Consider the following 20,381-nt stretch of genomic DNA (forward strand, 5'->3'; position numbering starts at 1 on the left):
GCGTGTGGGGGTTTGTTTGGGGCTTTTTCTCAATGTAAGATGTTACACCTTAGTATCTCATTCCATTTCTAATGCATGTGACAAATCACGTTTTATTTTATGAAGTGATTTGATGTGTTTTCTGGAGAGTCTTCAAAGGAGTGATCATAAACAGTACTGCTGTATCAGCGAAAGTATTAGTGGGTGTTTGTCATCTAGGGCTCCATCCTGTTCTAGTACAGAAGGGATTTAAAAAGCATGGAATGCTTTCTGAGGAGAAACGCTGAGTGTCCTTGTCCCAGGGAGTCTTCCCTGGACAGAGAGTTAGGAGCATTGGATGCTGTGAGAGTAATTCTCATCAGTATTCCGTTACCCTGTGCAAGATAGAAGAAAACTTGCAAAAGGCATATGTATGATAACCTCTTTATGGAAAAAGTTACCTTTGTGTGCGTAAGAGTTTTAAGTGATACATGCATAAGGGATTGTATGCATCTTGAAAAAAAAGGGGGGGGGAGGGGAGAAAATGGAGACATGAATGTAGTTGTTTGCATGTAGTTCTTCAATACAGTTTTAATTACACCTAACTGTGGTTAAATGATGCAGATACTTTAGGGCGCATATAATCAGATCTTTTAATGTGGGTAATTGGAATTCATGATTTTACTACCATCCTTAGCTCTCTGCAGTGCAGCTCAGTCGGTCATTTGGTATGTACTGGGCTTCTGCTAATGACAGTCTGCCTGTTTAAACAAGAGCATGCTGTTCTAAGCAAGAGCATGCTGTTCTAAGCAAATCAAATTTCTCTCTCTTCCTGATCTTTTTTCTAATAGAGATTGATAAGGCTTATAAGAGGATGAAGATCTGTTTGTAGTGTAGTGATTTCATAAGAGTTAATTTCTGGATCCTCAGTATGAAGGAACTAGAGAGCAAAAACTTACATGCTATTGGATCTGCCATTGGTCATTTTTCTGCTGTACTGGGATTTCTATAGCGGGACAGTGTCAATACAGCATAAGCTACCACTAAAAGACTGCTAAAATTTTAGCTCTATCCTCTAGTTAAATGTTGATAGTTCAGTGGCTCCAGGAAAGATCAGAGACTTGCTTCTGCTTTTTGTAGAATAGTCTTTGTCTCTAGATACTATTTTAAATGTAATTGGGTATGGCAATCAAATGGCAGCAGGAGAGCCAGAAACAGAGGTGCATGTTGGCAGATGAGTGGGAGAGGGAGGAGTTCAGTCCCAGTCTTCTCATTCCTGACTAACATTCTCTGTGCTAGTCCTGAATGCACCCCTTGAGAAACAGTGATGATTTGTCTTTGTGTGTGACATAGCTATTCTTTCTGCTTGCCCACTCAAGAAGTTGTACAAGCCTGCAAGGGACATGGAAATCATGAAGAAAGTGTGTAAGATCTTACGGGAGGACCTGCAGGAATGGAATGGAGGAGACTAAAGGTTGATGACATGACTTCTATAAAGCCCACATTCTTTGGTGGGAGGAAGGTGATTTTTCAAGAGAGAATAAAAGTAAATCTTCCTTTTCAGAAGTATTAGAATTACTGCGTCTCTCTGCTTGATGAGATGCCTAGTGTTTGGACAGATCTCAGTGTTTTTATGAGCATGTACCAAAATGTTAATGAATACTTATCCATGCATTGCCATTTTTGCATGTCATACAGAAACTGTAGGCCAGTGGTGCCTCCTGATCTTTGCATTGTCTGTGTACATTTTCTTAAAGTAAATGAAAGTTTGTTTTATAAAGAAACGGTGGAGAGCTTTTGTCTGAAGTCCTTTCAGATACATGCTTTTTACAGAGTAAGCTTTAACTTAAAGTGGATAATATATTTCTGCAGAAATTCCTTATGAGGAAATATTAGTGTATACTTCTAACCCTGTGATAATCTAAAACAACCAAAGCCTCTTCGAATTTTTTTTTCTTTTTATGCAGAACAGGAAGCATTCCAAACTGTCCTTCAAAACCACCATGTTCGGACCCTGAAAGGTTTGGCACATTTCTTCCTTTGTAGGTGATCTTCCCTCTATGCTGCAAATCAGTGTTCAGGGTCTTCCACAAAAAAAAAAGAACAGCAATTATAGAACTCCGCAGGGGAAGGGCTGGGGTGGGAAACGGGGATGGCACCAGAATCCTTACTTACCACCTCTCCCATTACATGAGGACACTTCCTTTTCATTCGCATAATCTGACCTGGTCACTTGACAGCATGTCAATAACAATATCTGCAAACCATAGTTTGTTTATAAACATCTGTGTCACATTGTGTCTAGATGTGAGAAATCTTCTTTGTGCTTGGAATTTGCATTGGTTTAGTGAAACCAATAGTGTCATAAATGGTCAAGTTTCAAAAACTGATAGAGCCTTCAGCTGTGAATTTGGTCTTAATCTGAACTCTAATCGAGGTAGGGACAAATTCTGAGGCTATGCCCATGTGTTCTGCAGTACTTGTGGAGCAGAAAAAAAACCTTCCATCTCTTCCAGCTCCCAAGAAGAGCTGCATTCATGTTTCTACCCGATTCACAGCTGCTCGTATTTATCTCCTCAAGGATGGCTTGTGGAATTCTGCTTTCCAGCTTAAGGGAAGATAGAGGTCTCCCTGTATGAAAACTTGATGAACAGTGTACATATTCCGAGTGAGTTGGGAGCACCTAGAACAGTCACCCTCAAGCATGCTGTAATTTAAACTGTGTTAGGAACGGGAACTGATAGAAAGAATATGTAACTGAAGAATATAATGGTAAAAGCAGACATTCTTGCTCTTCACATAGTGCCTTCCTCACACAGTTCCTGTTCTTAAAGATCTTCAGGGAAACACTGGTCAGCAGTGGGATGAAAACAAATTTCAATTCCTCTCCCCCCCTCGCCGCCCCCCTCCAAACTTACAGTTTAACAGTGGTTTTGCAAATTAGCCACAAATTTGGCCTAAAAAATATCTTCTATCCTAGATCCAAGTGTGCAGTGTTTCATTCCTGAAGGACCATGCTAAAAATGCAGTTATGCTTTGTCAGGTCACTGTTCTTTTAGACGTAAATTTAACTTTTTCTCACAGATATTTTTCTTAAAGCTAAAATTAAAAGGGAGATAGAATTGGAAAGTAATTATTTGTTTCTTACAGATGACACTCTTTAGCTTTTTGAAGTGTGCAGGTGTTTCCTCCTTGGCTTTTGCTTTTAGCTCTTGTTTCACTATGTGTTGAATGTTTTCTCAGGATCACTTACCTCTGAGAGTACTCCACATAACCAGCAAGAGACCAGAGCAGAGAACAGGAGAGGAAGTAAAGTTTGTAAAAAGATGCTTGCAGGAGATAGAAAGCTGTTAAAGTTACAGCTCGAAGACTGCAGTTTCTTCTGACTGAAGTGGTTCACTTTAAATGGTAAGTGTTTTTTTTTAATATATAACTTTTTTTTATTGTTGATTTTGTGCTATTTGTGCTCTGAGATCACATGTAATAAAAGCTAGAATGGTAATCATGTATATTTGCTTTTATCTTCAGTGCAGTCATCATCTTCTGAATGCAAACTGGTGTAACAACTCCGTGTTCTCTGCTGTTGACAAAGCTGTTACCACATCTGAGGTGTTTCATACGTGGAAGAAGCTGGAGAAAATGGGAACCTTCTTGACCTTCTTACTTCTGAGAACAGATGATCTGTGGAAGGAGGCCTTTACCAGTTTTAAATCAATATCTTCACAATAATTTGGTGGGTATACAGGTTTTTCATGTCAGGTTCTAGTGCATGTCTAACTTTGAACATAATACAAGCCAAAAAATTACCTCTCCCTAGCGTCCCCATGTTTTTTTTGTGTCCTATCACTGTACTCATAGTCAGCACTTTTGGAGAGTGGGGGAATTGTTTTAACACATTCTCATCTACCACATTTCTGCCTTTCTCCAATTGCCTTTTTCTCCCATCCAGAGCAGCACAGAAACAAAAATGTCTCTTTTTTTAAAAACTGCTCTATCATCCTCAGTTTTCCATGTTTGGGGATGAATTCCCTCTCTGCTTTATTGTGCTGGAGGTTGATTCCTTGCATGACTGAAATTTAAGATGCTGTTATGTTTTGCTTGAGGAGGGGGAGATACTAGGGTGAGCTCCACCACCCCCTTCACTCCAGAAGTTCCTGCAGGAAGCACCTGCCACAGGTTCTGCTCCTGCACCTGCGTCTCCACACAGGCCAGCACAACTGCAGAGTCGTGCTGATGAAAGCAGCGTCTTGCACTACATGTACCAGAAAATTATCAGTACAAGTTACAAATAACTGTCCTTCTCCCCCTTACATTGTTTTGAATCCAGATCAGTCTGGGTCCGGCCCATTGTGTCACCCCACAAATGACTCTTTGGGCACAACTTGAAGGGGAGCACAGGAGAGAGACGGGAAGTTTTTAATTTCCAGCTTTTAGGTTATGCTTCTGTATTGGGTGCAGGTACCCAGGTGTTGGCAGCAGGTGACTGCAGAGATGTCCCTGTGCAGGACACAGCTGGTTCCAGCCAGCTCTGCAATGGACCCACTGCAGGACACAGCTGAGCTCATCAGTGAAGCTGGTGGCACCTCTCTGAAAGCATATTTAAGAAGGGGCAAAATGCTGCACGGCAGAGAGGAGCAAGGAAGAAAGTGAGAGAGACAGTCCTCTGAACACCAAGGTCAGAGAAGAAGGAGGGGAGGAATTGCTTCGGGTGATGGAGCAGATATTTCCCTGCAGCCCACACAGGAGCCCATGCCGGAGCAGTTAGAGATTTCCTGAAGGAACTGCAGTTCACGGAGAGGAGCCATGGAGGAGCAGGCTTATGCTGAAGGACTGCAGGCTGTGGAGAGGACCCATGCTGGAGCAGGGGAAAAGTGTGAGGAGGATGGAGCGACAGAAAGGAGCTGTTACAGACTGACTGCAACCCCCTGTTCTCCTTTCCCCTGCACTGCTTCAGGTGGCAGGGAGGTAGAGGAGTTGGGGATGAAGGGGTGAAGTTGAGCATGGGGAAAGGGGGGGCATGAGGGGAAGGTGCTGTTTTAATTTGTATTTGTTTCTCACTATTTTAATCTATTTTAATTGGCAATAAATTAAATTAGTTTTCCTCACATTGAATCAAGTACTTGAAATTTATATCTGGACTCACATCACAGTGGAAAATACTTATTGATTTCTTTTTGATCACTGCAAGCCATTATTGCCTTTAATTTTTTAAGTAGGACACAAAATGGATGAAATTTTAATTTTTAAGAAGTCATGCTGTGTGTAGAAAGGAGTGCACGTTGTTTGAACCAGGAGATGCATTTTTGGATGTATTCTGGTTTCGCCTTTCAAGTTCTGCTTATTCACCTTTTCACTAGAGTTAAGTCTCAGCTGCAGAGTCAACTCAGGAACAGGTCTAATCCATTACATTTCTGCTGGAGAAGAATACCAGCTGTATTTTTAGAGGTTTGAGCATGGGAGAGTCATTCTGAGGAAAGGATGCTGCAGCAGTAGATTCTACTTCATCTGCTTTGGTAGTGTTGTCCTTACAAATGTTACGGATGCAGCATCTTCACAGCATTATATCTAGCTGTGCTTCAGAAGGGGGCAAAGTTTGGCATGAGTGGCATCTTTGATGAAAGTACTGTTAATCTTGGGAAAAGAAATAAGCAGAGTTTGGGAATGACATTTATATTCCTATGCTTCTCAGCAATTTTTTTTCCTGAATGAGAAGGGAACTTCCTTAGAAGGTAAGTTTTGTATGTGGGTTCTTAAACCACCTACTACAAACATCTGGCACTGGCCACCCACAGTATCTAGACAGGCTACTGGGTGACATGATGCACTTAAAGGTTTCTAATAGGAGCACTGTTTGGAATACGAAATTGACGGATAGCTTACTAGCATTAGCTAAATTAATCTTTCATTTCTTCCCCTCTCTCCACTTCTCAGTATGAAAGGAAGATTCTCTGCTAAAAGGAACATGGTGAATTGTTAGTTGTCTGTGTGGAGGACACAAAGCTATTTGTGGTGTCTAAAGATGACTTCTTTGATAATAAAATTAGATGAGCTTCAGAAAGGATTGCCCTGTCATCATAATTTCCATCAAGAAATTTCTTCCAATGATATCACTCACTTTTGATTGTCTTGCTGTTTACTTATTGTATAATCTATTGCATAAGCTTTCCTAGCTATGTCAAGGCCAGAGAAGAAATGCATATAACAATTTTTTTGGGTTTTTTTGTGTTTTTTTATTTTTTTTTTAAGTTCTATGAAAGGGAAAGGAATTCCCCATTTTGCAGCTCTCAGGGACAGCCATGCTTGCTTAGCCACCAGCTGCCCTGGGATAATACATTATTATCCATGTTCCTAGCTACCAAAAAATCTTTTGCACTGAAGTACTCCATAAATTTGTGAACTTGGACCAGGGAAAGTGAATTTGGCATCTTTTAAAAAAAAAATAAAATTACAAAAAAACCCCCCATGGAACCAAATTTAGCATCTTGAGGAGCGGTGGCCTAGGGTTTATCAGTTGCAACTGTAAAAAGATCAGTGTTTTCATAGTGCAACATGTTTTTATTCAGCCAGTTCAATCTATGAAAAAAGTGTCTGGATTCCTTTTATTTCAGACTTGGGAACTTCATTGCGAAATGGTCTGAGAGATCACTAGTGAGATTAGTTAATAACTGCAAAAAGAAGTTGTTTCACTGTGGACAGGTGATAACAAAAGATACCATAAAGTCAGACAGCATAATTATCGTTAGTAAGGTAAGATCTTTCAGACATTAACCACAGGCTAATACTTTGGTGCTATGCTGACATTTATTCTGAGCTTGCAAACAAAAATAGTGGTTGTGAACCATTGCAGAAAGAACTGGGAAATAAAGCACTTCATAAAATACCGGTCCATGCTGGGTTTTGGTTTCTGTTGGCTTTATCATGCTTTTACTTAGTGTTCATCTGCTTTGTGTACCCTGCGTAGAATCTGTTTTATCTGGTCTCTTGTGTAGAATAAGTTCAAATAAGTTAATAGTTAACACGTAGAGCATAATGCACGAGTTCTTCATGGCAAGATACATGACATTTCATATATTTTCTAACAGAAATAGTTGAAGTGTTTGAATATTATCTGTGTTTTGCTTTTGGAATTCATTAATTCTTATTTCTTTGAGAGCAGTTATTAGCAATGAAGTGACTATTTTCAAATGAGCTATAGGTTTCCAACTGCGGCAGAAGTGGTTTCAGGTAGGGAAACCGGAATCAAATTTTGAGTGGCCAGCATTTCTGAAGAGAAAAGAGGCACTGGAGCCCCTTCTGCACTCACAAAAACATTACCTTTTGGGCATAATGTTATAAAGATCAACGTTACCAGAGAGGTTTGAATGGCATCATACACAAATACAGTATGCTGTGATGCAGTGGTGCTTCCTGCTTTATTATGAGATGCCTAAAATACTTTGTGTTCATTATTTAGTGTCTTGCTGCTGACATACCAACGAGGATGATACAAAGAAGCGTCCACAATCAATGTTTTGATTAAACCCAGAAACAGAGGCAACAGCTGGCATATTTTAATTTTTTCCATGGGTAACTATCTTTAGATATTTGAGGAGTAAAAAACGTGTTTTTTTTCTCTATAGCATTGTCTGGTGACAAAAGATAATATGTTAAGTTTATTTGGAGGATTTTTTAGGATCCAGGATCAGGTAGTGCTAATATTGTAGACTGTTAATACTGCCATTTGGGCGCTTTTTCAGATTTACAGTTGCCATAACTTAATTTCTTCAGGCGAGTTTTGTCCATACATTCCAGTGGTCATGCTGTCTTTGGGGTGTGAAGTATTGTAGCTTTGTTTATGAATTTAGTCAGAAACATGTTTGCCGTTACTTAGGTGATGGAGCATGAACCAAACTGGCATTGTGGACCTGAGCACTCTATCACAACTCTGCAAAACCCTCTTAGCAGCACCCACACAAGTTTGTTCCTGTTCACCTCGAGCAAGGAAAGGAATCTCTAGTTAAGCCACATACTGAGTTAAAGTTAATTTATAGTGTCATTTTCCCACAGCCCTGTTTAAACGGGTTGCTTGAGAAAGCAGTTTAAAAGCACTGATGCAGCCAAAAATTGAAACTCTGTTTTTAAAAATAGTAGTTGGAAAATAAAAGTGTGTTCAAATTTGTAGTTCCCCCTTTTTTGCATTAGAAAGGAGGCAGAGGGGAAATAATACTTGCTTGACTATTGCTACTTTCTTATGCCTGTCATCCCTCCAGGACTGCTGCTGTGAATTTGGGCATACATACTGTTTTTTTCTAGTGGTAATTTACTTTTCATTATGATAGGGAAATATGTCCTCAACCATTTTCACCTGTGTTTTCTTCTGTGGAATGCACCTTTCAGATGAAACATTCAGAGTCTTTTTAAGATTCAGAGATGCTTTCATGCTTGTTTATCCATTGAATAGAACTAGGAGTAAAACTGAATAAAACTGTTCTCCTTCGTTCAGTTCAGGTGATAAGTTGTGTGATGTAATTGCTATGATATTTGAAGTATGTTGATTGATTGCAGCTGTAATAAATGCTGTAATCTTTGTAAAATTTATGCTTCCGAGTATTTGGGAGGTTGATCCTATTTAAACGTAATCAGAACCATAGCTCTGTGTTCCAAATGTTGCCAGGGTAAGCGGATTAAAGTTTTTGGTGAAACATGAAATAGGGAGTAGACATTTCTGGCAAGGTCTTGATTAGTCTCAAGGGTGATTTTTGTAGCATTGAACTTAAAGGTAAGTAATCAAACTATAGAGACATGCTCTTCCCTTACATTAAATCTCTCGAGAAATGTTGAGATCTACTTATATTTGCAACAGGTTTATGCTAGAGAAATGTCTGTCTGGTACCTTCGTGATATTGCAGAAGCATAGTGATCCTGTAAAAAGCAATCCTATGAAAAGGAAGATAGCTTGAAGAAGATGATCAGTGGAGATTTTCCTGGACTATGTATATGTGTAAGCTACTTGTGGGGAAGTCTTATGCATGAGGAATACAGGGATGGAGTTTTCTCGTGCTTAGATGGGAATGTCTGTGACCTTAGCTGAGATTGGGCCACTTGACCTGCCGAGGCCCCCTCCAGCATAAATGGCTGTTCAGTCAATCTGTGTTGTCAAGAGGGTATAGAAAATAATCTGTGTATAGAGCGCACTAAAAAGATGGACAGAGTAGCTGTAGCTTCTGATTATTCCACATCTTTATCCTCCCATTAATGCCTAAGTCAGTTATTGCAGAGTACACATGGCAAGGAGTGTGCTGTGTTGTGCAAGATACCTTGATGAAGGCATTAGGGTTTGCCATTTTATTTAACCCAATTTCGTGCTTGAGCAATTAACACACTTCTAACGTGCTGCTGTCTGAGGAGAAAAATCTTATCCCGAGAGATGTCTAAGTGTACCCAGAGAGGTGCTGAAGTCTCTTACATAGCACCTTGAAAGAAAAATGAGATGATGAACTTTTAAGTGTCTGGAATGTATAAACTGACATGAGATGCTGCGAGAAATTGGGGACCTGATTATTCACAAATGCTAAGTGTTTGTAATGTAGGTGCTTAAAGCAGCAAAAGCACCAAACTGATCAGACCTGTTTTCATCTGTTGTGAATTTATCTTCTGCTGTAATAGGTAGATTTGATCATTTTCATTCTACAGTACTTGTACTTTAACAGAAAAATGTTCTGTTTATTAAGTTCTCAATAGATGCTTAGCATGTCTAGGTATAGGCCAGGTTATTGCTTCAAATATAAGCCAAACTGGTAATGATCTAGCAATTTGTTTACCCCTGTGATGACAGACTGGTTTTAGATTGGTGCCCAGAAGTAATAATGCCTGAGAACAAAAACTAGCATTAACTGATAACAACCTTCTTGAGAGTTTCACTTCTAAAGACAACTTCCTCAATTGCTTTAGAGCATGCTAATAGGAAATGTGAGGAAGTTTTTCTTGCTGCATTCATTCTCAGGATGATAAGGGTACACGCAACAGTGTGCGTACTACAAGGAAGATAAATTGACAGTTCCTCTGTTCCTTTTGAAAAAGGGACTTCCAATAAAAAAATTAAAACAATTATTTAAAGTGGAGAAAAAAAGTCATTCTTTCCAAATACATTGTTAATCTGCAAAGGATGTGTCCACAAAGTAGTGCTGAGGTCAAACATTACTTAGAATGATAATTTAGGGTATCCATAGTTATGTTACTGTTTTTATGTTGAAGAGATCAAAACCTTTAGCATAAACAGTACAAGCTAACCATGAACTGATGGGGACAGGAATAACAGGATATTCTTTTGGGATCTGGGGAGGGTAACATCCCTTGCACTTCATCCTGAAATTAATCTGGTTCTGGCAACTTTCAGTGACAGTTTATTTGACTAAATGGGCCAGCGGTCCGATTCATTTATGCCAGAAAGGAGTGTTAACATTGACTTAAACTACTAGGACAAAAAGTACCATTCTTTTCGGTTTTCAGTGCATAAATATTTTTAATTGTCTATCTTTGTCTATATTTACTTGACTTGGTGCTTTAATATATTGTATGAGGAAAGCAGACAGTTTTTTTCATTTTTGGATGGTGGGTTCTCATGGCTAACTCACAGGTTGAAGTTCTAATCCGCATTTGTGACATTATCACATATACCGGGACAAACAGTGTCAGACAGGATTAGAGAATTAACACAGAATGAAGCATCCAAAACCATTTCTGCTGGCTTTTAATAGATTTTTGTTTGTTTTGAGTGGCAGTAGATAATGACTTAATAACTATCAAGTCTTTAAGACCCCACTCTTTCCTTGGAAGGTCTATGCCTTCCTGAAAATTTTTTGTCATCTACAGGGTCAAGCAAAAGAGACAGGCTGAAGGTGCTGCTGTTTGGAAAATGATAGCTACAGAGCTATTCAGTGTTGCCAGGAGATGCAACCATCATCCCCATATCCAGCAGATGAGAGAACGAGGAAGGAAACAGAGATGGACATGAGCCCTGTTTTTCTTCTGGTTTTCCCCACATTAGATCAAAAGACTTCTAAGAGAATAGTGAGCAGCGCTGAAAGAGAAAGCAGAGGTGGGAGCTCGGTGATGGCAGCTGCTTGAACTCCTCTTAAGTCATCCAGCTGTTTCTGCAGCATTTGGAGTGAGAAGGTACTTTTCAAGTCCTCCTTCAGGCTGTTTGGAAGGAATATGTTTTATCACAGTCTGTCCGTTCTCTAGCTCTTGGCTTTGGGGAAGGTGTTGGCCACTTAGGCCACTGGGTTTTGAAAGGGGGTGGGTGTTGGACAAGTTCTGTCTGTTCAGACAACACCAGTAGCAGTTTTTCTGAAGCTGTTGCCAGTTTTGTGCAGCAGGCTGCTCTGTACGCATTAGAGAGACGGCAAATTTAGGAAGTAGCTATACTTCTGGAGGATGCAAAAAACCTGAAATTCATGTGTGTATGTATAGCTTCACACAATGTGCACACATATAATTATGTATATATATTTATAATTTTTTTATCAGACTTAGTCATTTGTTCATAATTAAGTTGCTATAAACAACTGTTGGCATGAAGCCATTTTCAGCCATCCTATAAAAAAGAAATAACTTGTTTTCACATGACAGCTCTTAATAGTTGATGAGACAAGAACCTTAAACCTCTTTATAGTATGTAGAAAATATAGAATCCAAGGTGGTTTCAATCTAGCATGCATTATAGAAGAATTAGATGATGTGTTCTAATTAAATATTTGCATTTAAGAAATTTTAATAAATTCAGTAACGACTGTGGTCAATGACAGTCTTATTTCAGTGGACGTGAAGTCAGACCCTAGGAAAGGGCCTGAATGGTTTGTGAATCATGAGTGTGTCTGCTGCTTTCTTCAGCCAACATCAGAAAGATGTTTTCAGCTTGTATCAGCTGGTATCCAGATACTGCTTTGTTCTGCAAACGTTGAAAGAGAGGGATTGCAATCCAAAGCAGTAGGGAAGGTGGCTCAGGCAGTCATAGACTGCAGAGATGAGGCGGTGCATGTTAAGACATCAGAAGTGGCAATGAATGAAGGAGAGACAGTGCCAAAATTCTAAATGTAGATGAGCACTAAGCAATACCAACTTTATTAGGTATCGCTTCTTCTGGAGCATCTGCACTGCTATACTTGTACTTATCTCGGCCTGGCCTGACCTCGTCCTCCACATCAGCTGGTTTCCCTGCACTTCACCCTTTCTGTCTTTTCCCCCGGCCCTGGCAGTAGGGAGGGAAGCTAGGGGAGGGCATTTGCTCCTCTTCCACTCTCCCTGCTCAGCACCACTCTGTTCTTCTCCTAAGAACATACACAACAGATTTGCCCTGTGTGGGGGTAAGTGGAACTCTGACCACAACACAAGTGCATGAGGATAAAGCATCTCAGACTATATGAAGGGAGGAAGAGGTTCCAGTACTCCTAGTGCTACGTATTCTACGTCTTGCAGCATGGAATGAAATCTGTGGCCCTCCCAACAAGACTGGACCAGTTTGGGTTTGGTAGGGGCAGACTCTTCTTGCTCTAACAGCCTCTTCAAAACTGAAACTTTGTAGTAAGTTTAATAGCTGCTTGATCGTTCTGGAATTTTGGAAGTAATCCTCTTTCACTGATGGACATGTGATGTACGTCAAAGACAAGGCTTCGATATCAAAGACAAGGAGAGCAGACACTAGTGCAGAGGACTCATTAGGAACTGTCACAAACAACTGAAATCTGCAGTGCCTGCCTGGACTAGAGAGTTACAGCTTTCTCCTGAACAGGGGAGAAGGAACTCTCTTAACTACTGAGCACTAGTGTAAAGATTGGTGGTCACTTCTGTGTATTATTTTGGCTTGCAATTTTCGCCAGCAACTATGTGTAGCCTCTCTTTTGTCGGTTTTGCCTCATTGTGTTTGACACGCTTTGCTCCCTCTGTGTTTTGAGAACTGCTCTGCTGCAGAAAGAGGCTGCCTGCGCCCCTCCAGCACAGCACAAATACTGTAGTCAGTAGAGACGAGACATACGGGCTTTAGCACATGTGCAATGGGCACAGTGATCTCCCTCCATAGAAATCTTTACAGCCAGAATCAACATCTTGCCAGTTTACACTGTTCTGTGAAAGCTGATGACCAGCGTGGACTTCTCCAAATGTTTCATGTGTAAGGGTGTAATACAAGATCCTGCCTTTTCCTGTCCTGTGAGCATGTTTGCCTCATAATTCTTCGGGTGCCAGTGCTTAGCTATGTGCACATAACTAACTAAAAGGATTTTTTTTTTGTCAAAAATAAAGAAAAGGGGCAGAATTCCCTCATCTTGATGATATTTCTTTACAGCATTTTCTCTCTGTCCCTTTAGGATGGCAAAGGTACCAACTGCATTAATCCTTTTTGATACTAGAGGGAGCTCATGGCTTGAGCAGTCAGAGTGAAACATGATATCTTGGACAATTCTTGAGGAAACACAGATGGGAAGTAAAGTGGCATTGATGACTATAATGCACCTTTTTCCATCACTAGCAAAACTAGAAGGGCTGAATTTATCTGCTTAGGAAATTACACATGGCTTTCAGAGACACTCAGATAATGAAATGCTGTAGCTGCAATTTCTCCTATGTCTGAGCACTTCTCTGTGATGGCTAGGTTTATCTTCACAACTTCTTCTAAGGAAATAAGCCTCTCATATCCCTAGTAATATACGGGGGACTGTAACACAGGGAGCACTCTTTGTAGTGCAGCTTTCAGACTGTACCTGCCATAGCAACTTCAGGCAGGCATCAGTCTTGTACACAGGCAGGAAAGCACCACATAAGTGTTCTTGAGAAGTCCTGATGTGCTGCATTTCTGTGCTCAGCCAGTTCCTTGAGGCACAAATGCAGACCTGTCACAATACCTTCTTGCCCACCATAGCAAGACTTCAGTTCGGAGAGGCTGCTGGGTGGACAAAGCTAAGAGGCATGCTTCTTAAGGCTATGTGTTTTGCCCTCTCCCAAGCTCTGGCTCAACCAGCAGCAGTCATGGAGCTGGAGAGGGGCCGCTGTCTCAGGGTAGGGGGGACCTGACAACAGGCTTCTCATGTGCGTTCCTGTGAGATACCACTTAGCAAACAACTGTCCAGTGGGTTTGATGAAGCGAAAGGCAAATACATCTTGGGACTTGTTAAGGCCTTCTCTGAGACAATGAAGGCTGTGGCAGCCCAGTGGACCTCAACAAGATGAACAGCCAGCAGTAGCCTGTAAAGAAGGCTTTGCATTGTTAATCTGCAAAGGATGTGTCCACAAAGTAGTGCTGAGGTCAAACATTACTTAGAATGATAATTTAGGGTATCCATAGTTATGTTACTGTTTTTATGTTGAAGAGATCAAAACCTTTAGCATAAACAGTACAAGCTAACCATGAACTGATGGGGACAGGAATAACAGGATATTCTTTGGGGATCTGGGGAGGGTAACATCCCTTGCACTTCATCCTGAAATTAATCAGTGACAAACATGTCACTGGCCAGAGGTGAGGAACAGCTCACTGGGTGTCCATAGAGAGCGTTAGCCAGAACAGAAGATTGGGAAAGGAAGCTGGCAGGACTTGTGCCCTGAAAGAGCCTTACTGTGGGAAGGAAGTGTAAAAAGAGCATAAGCAGCATCATGGAGTATTGCTGTGTGCAGGGGTTGGATGATCAGAGAAGAGTGCATGCACATGCAAACAGATGTGTGCAAATGCACTGTGTGTATATATACGCACAAAGAAGTATTCCAAGGGGAATTTTCCAAGGCCCCCAGGAGGAGACTTGAAAGCACAAGGTAACATCCTGAAACATGTTGGCTGACACTTTTGCCACCTCCCTGTTTTTCTGCACTAGGGATCTGTCACTGTAACAGGGTAGTTGAACGCAGATGAGCCACCAGAAGCTGGGGTCTTTGAAGGCTGAAAAGCAGCCACGCTTGAAATGAGCTAGCTTGAATGTCTTGGTTAAGATAACTTTGCATAATCAGAGCAAATTTAATTTACATTACAGCCATTTAATCCCTCAGAGTTCTTGACACCTGGACTTCTAATCCTGGTGAGCACTACCTCTATCCTGTTTAATTCTATTTCAACAAATCCTTATTCCTTTAGAAGTAGCTCGGCTGTCACTGTGATGCTCGATGAGGTTACTGAAAGTGGCAGGGCAACAGTAAGTGGACAATTATACTCCTTCAATGCCTGAGGCGAAGCAAAATTAACTGCTCTGCTGAGTTTTGGCAACCAGGGCTCCGTGTTTGTGCAGGGGCAGATCTGCCCGGCAGAGGGCAGCGATGCACAGACGCACACCCTGGCAAGGGGTGCTGGTGGCTTGCATAAACAAGGCTTTTAATAGCCATCTCCTGCACGTACAGCTGAACTGTTTTTCTTCTAACTTAGTTTATTCTAAATGTGAAGTGCTTCATGCAAGATAAACAAGTGCGATACCACTGGATGGAAGTGTGAGGCTTCTTTGACCCTTTCCGGTTCAGGGGTGAGAAGTGTTCAGTGTCATGATTTTTCTCTTTACTTCCATATCAGCAACAAGGGAGCAGTGTCCTTCTGAGGGGCTTTTGGGTGCTGTCATCCCAGCATCAACGTAACTGGGAGCCTTTAGCCTGCTCTTCACCATAACAGCCATGGTGGGGAAAGTACAATATATCCAATAGGAAGGACCATACAGACAGGTGGATATTAGATATGACACAGAATAATGACTCAAATGCAAGTCACAGTAGGGGGATTTCAGTGGAATATTACATCTAGACACACGCTCTTCTGCTGGAATAGATGCTGTTCAGGAAGACGTACAAGAGGGTTCTTGCAAAGTGCTGAAGATGGGAAGTCATTGCAGCACATTGACTTCATAGATACCTGGGCCTAAGTACTACAGTTTTCCTAACATTAAGTGATGATTATTACTATGATTAATAGCTCAATCTAATTTGTGGAATAGAAGATACTAGGACTTACCTGGGTACAGAGGGCTGAAGTTTTTCTCCTCGATGTTTTGTAACACAGTTGCATAAAGCTAGATTGCTTGGGCTTTACTCTTAAAGGAGCAGTAAGTACCAAAAGATGCTGTTACTTGCTCTCTTATAGGTGACACCATAGAAAATCCTCTGGCCAAGGCCGTCATGTTCCTTTATCACCCAAGCGGTTCATCTCCCTGAACTCCAATGGCACCATTTTTATTTATCTGGATTCCCTGTCAATTCTGTCAGTCTTTTTTTTTCTTCTTTCTATTTGTGCCCTGACACCAGAAATTGAAATGAAAAAGGCTGAGACTATTATAGTACACACGATTTAGGATATACAAAATGGATGATCGTGTTCGTGGATGTACTCTGAACAGGAGTATAATAATGGATAAATGGAGTAAAGAGGATTTTAGCTCTCAGGACAGTATTTGTATAGGAGTTGCAAGCTATGGGAAAAGGTATACCTGTGGGTCACACTTATGCCCTTGCTCCTCATACTGTAGAGAAAGCCTTGAGGCTGTATCTAACTTGTATCTAACTGCAGCTGCACCTGCATGGCTACAACACCAGCCAGAGATCTCAGGAATGCAGCAGCAACACAATCTTGCTGCTTTCTCCCCTATGCTACTTGCTAATTAAATTAGCATTAAGATGAACGGTCAGTGTCGAGGAGTGCAGAGGCAGATACAACTAGCAATAGCCAGTTGTTAGAGACATTTTTAAAAGTAGACTCAGCAGATTGCATTTGTGAAAGCTCTGGCATCTCAGACTTCTTCTAGGTGGGATCAGTTTCGGGTTTCTCTCTCCAAACCTTTCCAAGGGAGTTGGGGCTGGAAGTCCTTGCTGTGTAACATCTGTTCACTGATCTCACTCCAGCTTCTGTATTGTCTTTCTACAGTATTTGCTGCCCAGCAAGAAGCTCATGTAGGCTGTATCTATATTGCATGCAAGCAGTGCCTTGTGAGAGATCCTTGAATTGGCTGGAGGCTCCACACAGTTGTGCTGCTATGCAGAGGGACTGGCCTAGGCTGTGGGTGCAGGGTGGCTGTCAGCACGGTGCCACAGGTAGGTGAGTTAAGTGTTGCACCGCACTGAGATGTCAGTATTACTCTCAGTCCCAAAGCTGGCAGGATTGGCACTGGCTAGGGGATCTCTGCAGTGAGCTGCCTCTTGTAGTATAGATATTCCTCTTGTCTACTGTATTAAAGGCTTCACAGGGAGACTGAGCAGTGTCCTGAGACCAGAATCAGGTCAATGCTTGTGGCTGGGAAGCTGGAGAAACCATGGACTGCATCAAAAAAGGCCAAGAAACCAGGGTGGGACCAGGACAAGGAGAAAGATGGGCCTGGAGCAAAGGCAGGCAAGGAGGGGTCACAGGCAGGGAGAGCAGAGCAAAAACATGTCAGGAAATGACAGTACTGAACATTTAGCTGCATCCCTAAGGCTGCCTGATACCCCCATAACATGGAGAGGCTGAACACAGTGCCCTGGTGATCCCAGTCCTTGGATTGTTTGGATACAGAAGCCACATCAGACTGGTCAGGAGATGAGTTAATGAACTACCTACTTGCTCAGAGTTTAAGTACTCTCAAATGCATCCTCAAAGCATCATTCCTCTTTCTGAACAGGGAGGTGGAGCTGTGGTGACAGAAGCAGCTTGCCTAAACTTAACACAGGAAGCCCACGATATGCCTGAGCAGTAAAGGCAGAAAGTCACCACCCTAATCTGGCCTTCCTGCCTTTAGACCTTTCCAAATGGGGCTGCATGGACAGGCAATAAATGTCACAAAACTGCTGCTGTCCCCATATTCTCCTGGGGCCTTGGTCTACCTGGCTGCTAAGCGGGTGAGTACTTATCCTGTACCACTCTTGTTGGCCAGAAGAATGGCCAGCAGGAATTAAAAGCAGAGGGCTGGTGCAACAAGTGCCAGTTGAGGGCATTAGAGGGAAAGGTTTTTGCTAAATTGGCAAAGTGATAAGCTGACAAAGCGAGAAGTGTTTTGTAGAGAAAGAAGAGCTGAAAGGATACAAAGACAAAGCAGGGAAGTTACACAGAACTAAACTGGGATGTGCTTGCAGACATTAACAGCTGCTTCCTGTCCCATATTTCGATATGTCTTCTGCTCGCAATAGTTTGCAAACATACACAACTGATTTTCTGGAAAGGCACCTTTTACTCCTCCTTACTCCTGTTCATTTTCGCATGGGTTTCAAGGCACAGGTGCCATTGAAAAAATGGCTCAAATCTACATTAATGAGCTCAAACACAATTCAGGGCACAATCCAAAACTGCACAGCCAATGCAGACCTGTTCATTGTTTTAGTGGGATTCAGATCAGATCTCTGTTTGATAGTTTAATTAAAGTGTGACAGGATAACAGCAGTAGAGTGAAGTAGAGCAACCTGGAAGGAATCCACTTACACTCATTGTCTGTTAGCCTCAAATGCTTGCACAATTAATACAAAAAAAGAAGGGAAAACTGGGGAGAGTATATCCCTGTACTAAACTATAGGTGTTAAAAAGCAAATGTAAACAGAACTGGCTTGATGAGGTGCAACATAGTCATTCCCTGCTCCCTGCAGGAGCTATACCTGAAGGAGAACAAATTGGACAAAGATTTGCCGACGAAGTGATGGCTCTCAGACTGAAGCTTTTGTCCCAAGACTTTACTCGCTGTGCTCCCATCTCTTTCATACTAGATGCCTCACCTTCAACTGTCCTACTCTGGCTAAAGTTCCAAGAAATAGACCCACTAGCCTCACATTGCCCATCCTAAGTTCCAAGAAATAGACCCACCAGCCTCCCATTGCCCATCCTATCTCCATCGCTGCTGCGAGCTCTCCTCCCTTCTACCACAGGACCATCTCATTTCAGCCTGCCATGCACAAGTTGCTCACTGAGTTTTCCTTCATGTGGGGGTCTCAGAACTCCCCTTTCTTATGACAAATCTCTTTCTCTGCCTTGGCCATCCCTCCTTTCCCATGCTGCAATTGCTTTTTCTGTGGTACTCATATCTTCTAAACCATAAACAAACTTATTTTCATTTTTTTTTTTTTTAACCTCTCCATTCATTTCCTCTTGCTTTGGATATCGGGATCTCAATTCTCCCTTCTGAGCTACTATTTTGTTTTTGTTCAAATATCGTCTTCGTTTGCAACAAAGCTGACTGTATTATCTGCTAGTGGCAAAGAAGGATGACATTTTAAAGACACTCATAAAGCAACCCCCCCCCCCCAAAAAAAAATCACCAAAAAAAAGCACCATGCAGAGGCCGGGTTGTGTGCTCCTAGTAAGCCATTGCTTTGTGTATCAGTGTATTAACTGCTTCATTTACATTGCAAAATCCATAGGCAAAGGCAGTTGCTCTGTATATGTTTAATGATTATTCTTTTAAAAAGAAAATGAGAATATGAACAGAAACTGTGATTAACATGAAGAATGAAATACTGAAAATACAACTGATTTTCTGTTTCAGGAGTGTGATCCTCCAGACATTTCAAAAGAAGGAGAAGGAATACCACTGATCTCAGAATACTGCAGCAAGACTCTGGAGAAAGAACTGTAGCCACTTCCCGGTTCTGCCATGCAAGAATGACCTCAGGTATTGTTATTTAATTTCCCTGTGACTTAACTCTCCGTGTGCACAGGGTGATTGCTCTCTCTTTGACTTGCAAGGTTGTTCGGAGATGTTTTGATCCTATAGAGATGAGTCAGAGGAGCACCTATGAAAAGTTTCTTTTGTTATGAGAGATGCAGTTACTGGTGAAATATTGAAAGGAAAAGGCCAAAATCATGAAAATTTCAAAACTACCAAGCCCTCAGGAAACAAGGGTGAAATCCTGTTTCTTCAAACCCAACTCTTGTGCTTTAAGCAGTGAGGAGTTTCCACATATCTTTTTTCCTCTGCTTGTGGTAAACCTTTAGTACCAGGACATTTGCCCAAGTGGAGAGGGCTGGGTGGGTGCTTGTACAGAGAAGTTTGCCAATCCATACCTCAGCTGAATAAAACCATTTCTCATAACAAAAGAGGCAGCACTGACACTGGGTGGCTCTCAAGTGTGGTCCTGAGACTGCTGACACGCACACGTACAGGTACACAAGCACGTAGGCACTGCTTTGTCTCTGCAGTCCATGGGCCGGTTGTGTGGTACAACCATGCATTAGGGGTGCATCATTTGAAGGTGAGGTAGAATGGCACAATGTCCAGGGCTTGGCTTCAGTAAAAGACCTGCACAAACTTGGGGCAATCGTTTCCTTTTATTGTTCTTTAGTTTCGTCATTGGCTAAAAATGAGTCTCAACCATGTATCACAACACCTTGCACACTGTACTTGAAAAAGGCTATATTGTTCATTTACCTATATGTGTCATTACAGTTCACTGTTTGAATGCTGTCTTTTGCAGAGACCTCCTGTTCACATTTCACTGTTTAAGTGACCAGCATGCATCTGACCCTGTAA

At 41.6% G+C, this 20,381-nt stretch overlaps 1 protein-coding gene across 9 annotated transcripts in view; it reads left to right on the top strand.

Annotated features, from left to right (window-relative positions):
• CARF (calcium responsive transcription factor) overlaps window positions 1-4,957 on the top strand; it is a 35,532-nt gene extending 30,575 nt beyond the window's left edge. For 5 of the 9 annotated variants that reach the window (XM_068408116.1, XM_068408119.1, XM_068408122.1 and 2 more), the window contains 5 exons: window positions 1,338-1,504; window positions 1,926-1,979; window positions 3,202-3,366; window positions 3,487-3,691; window positions 4,417-4,957. The gene's annotated coding sequence lies outside the window, so the exon portion shown is untranslated. Of the gene's footprint in view, window positions 1-1,311; window positions 1,505-1,925; window positions 1,980-3,201; window positions 3,367-3,486; window positions 3,692-4,416 lie in introns of all 9 variants that reach the window. The other 4 variants (XM_068408117.1, XM_068408120.1, XM_068408118.1 and 1 more) reach the window with 3 other exon arrangements.
• The last annotated feature ends 15,424 nt before the right edge of the window (window positions 4,958-20,381 follow it).

The sequence above is a fragment of the Nyctibius grandis genome, chromosome 9 (assembly GCF_013368605.1).
Source record: "Nyctibius grandis isolate bNycGra1 chromosome 9, bNycGra1.pri, whole genome shotgun sequence".
Classification (NCBI taxonomy): Eukaryota; Metazoa; Chordata; class Aves; order Nyctibiiformes; family Nyctibiidae; genus Nyctibius; species Nyctibius grandis.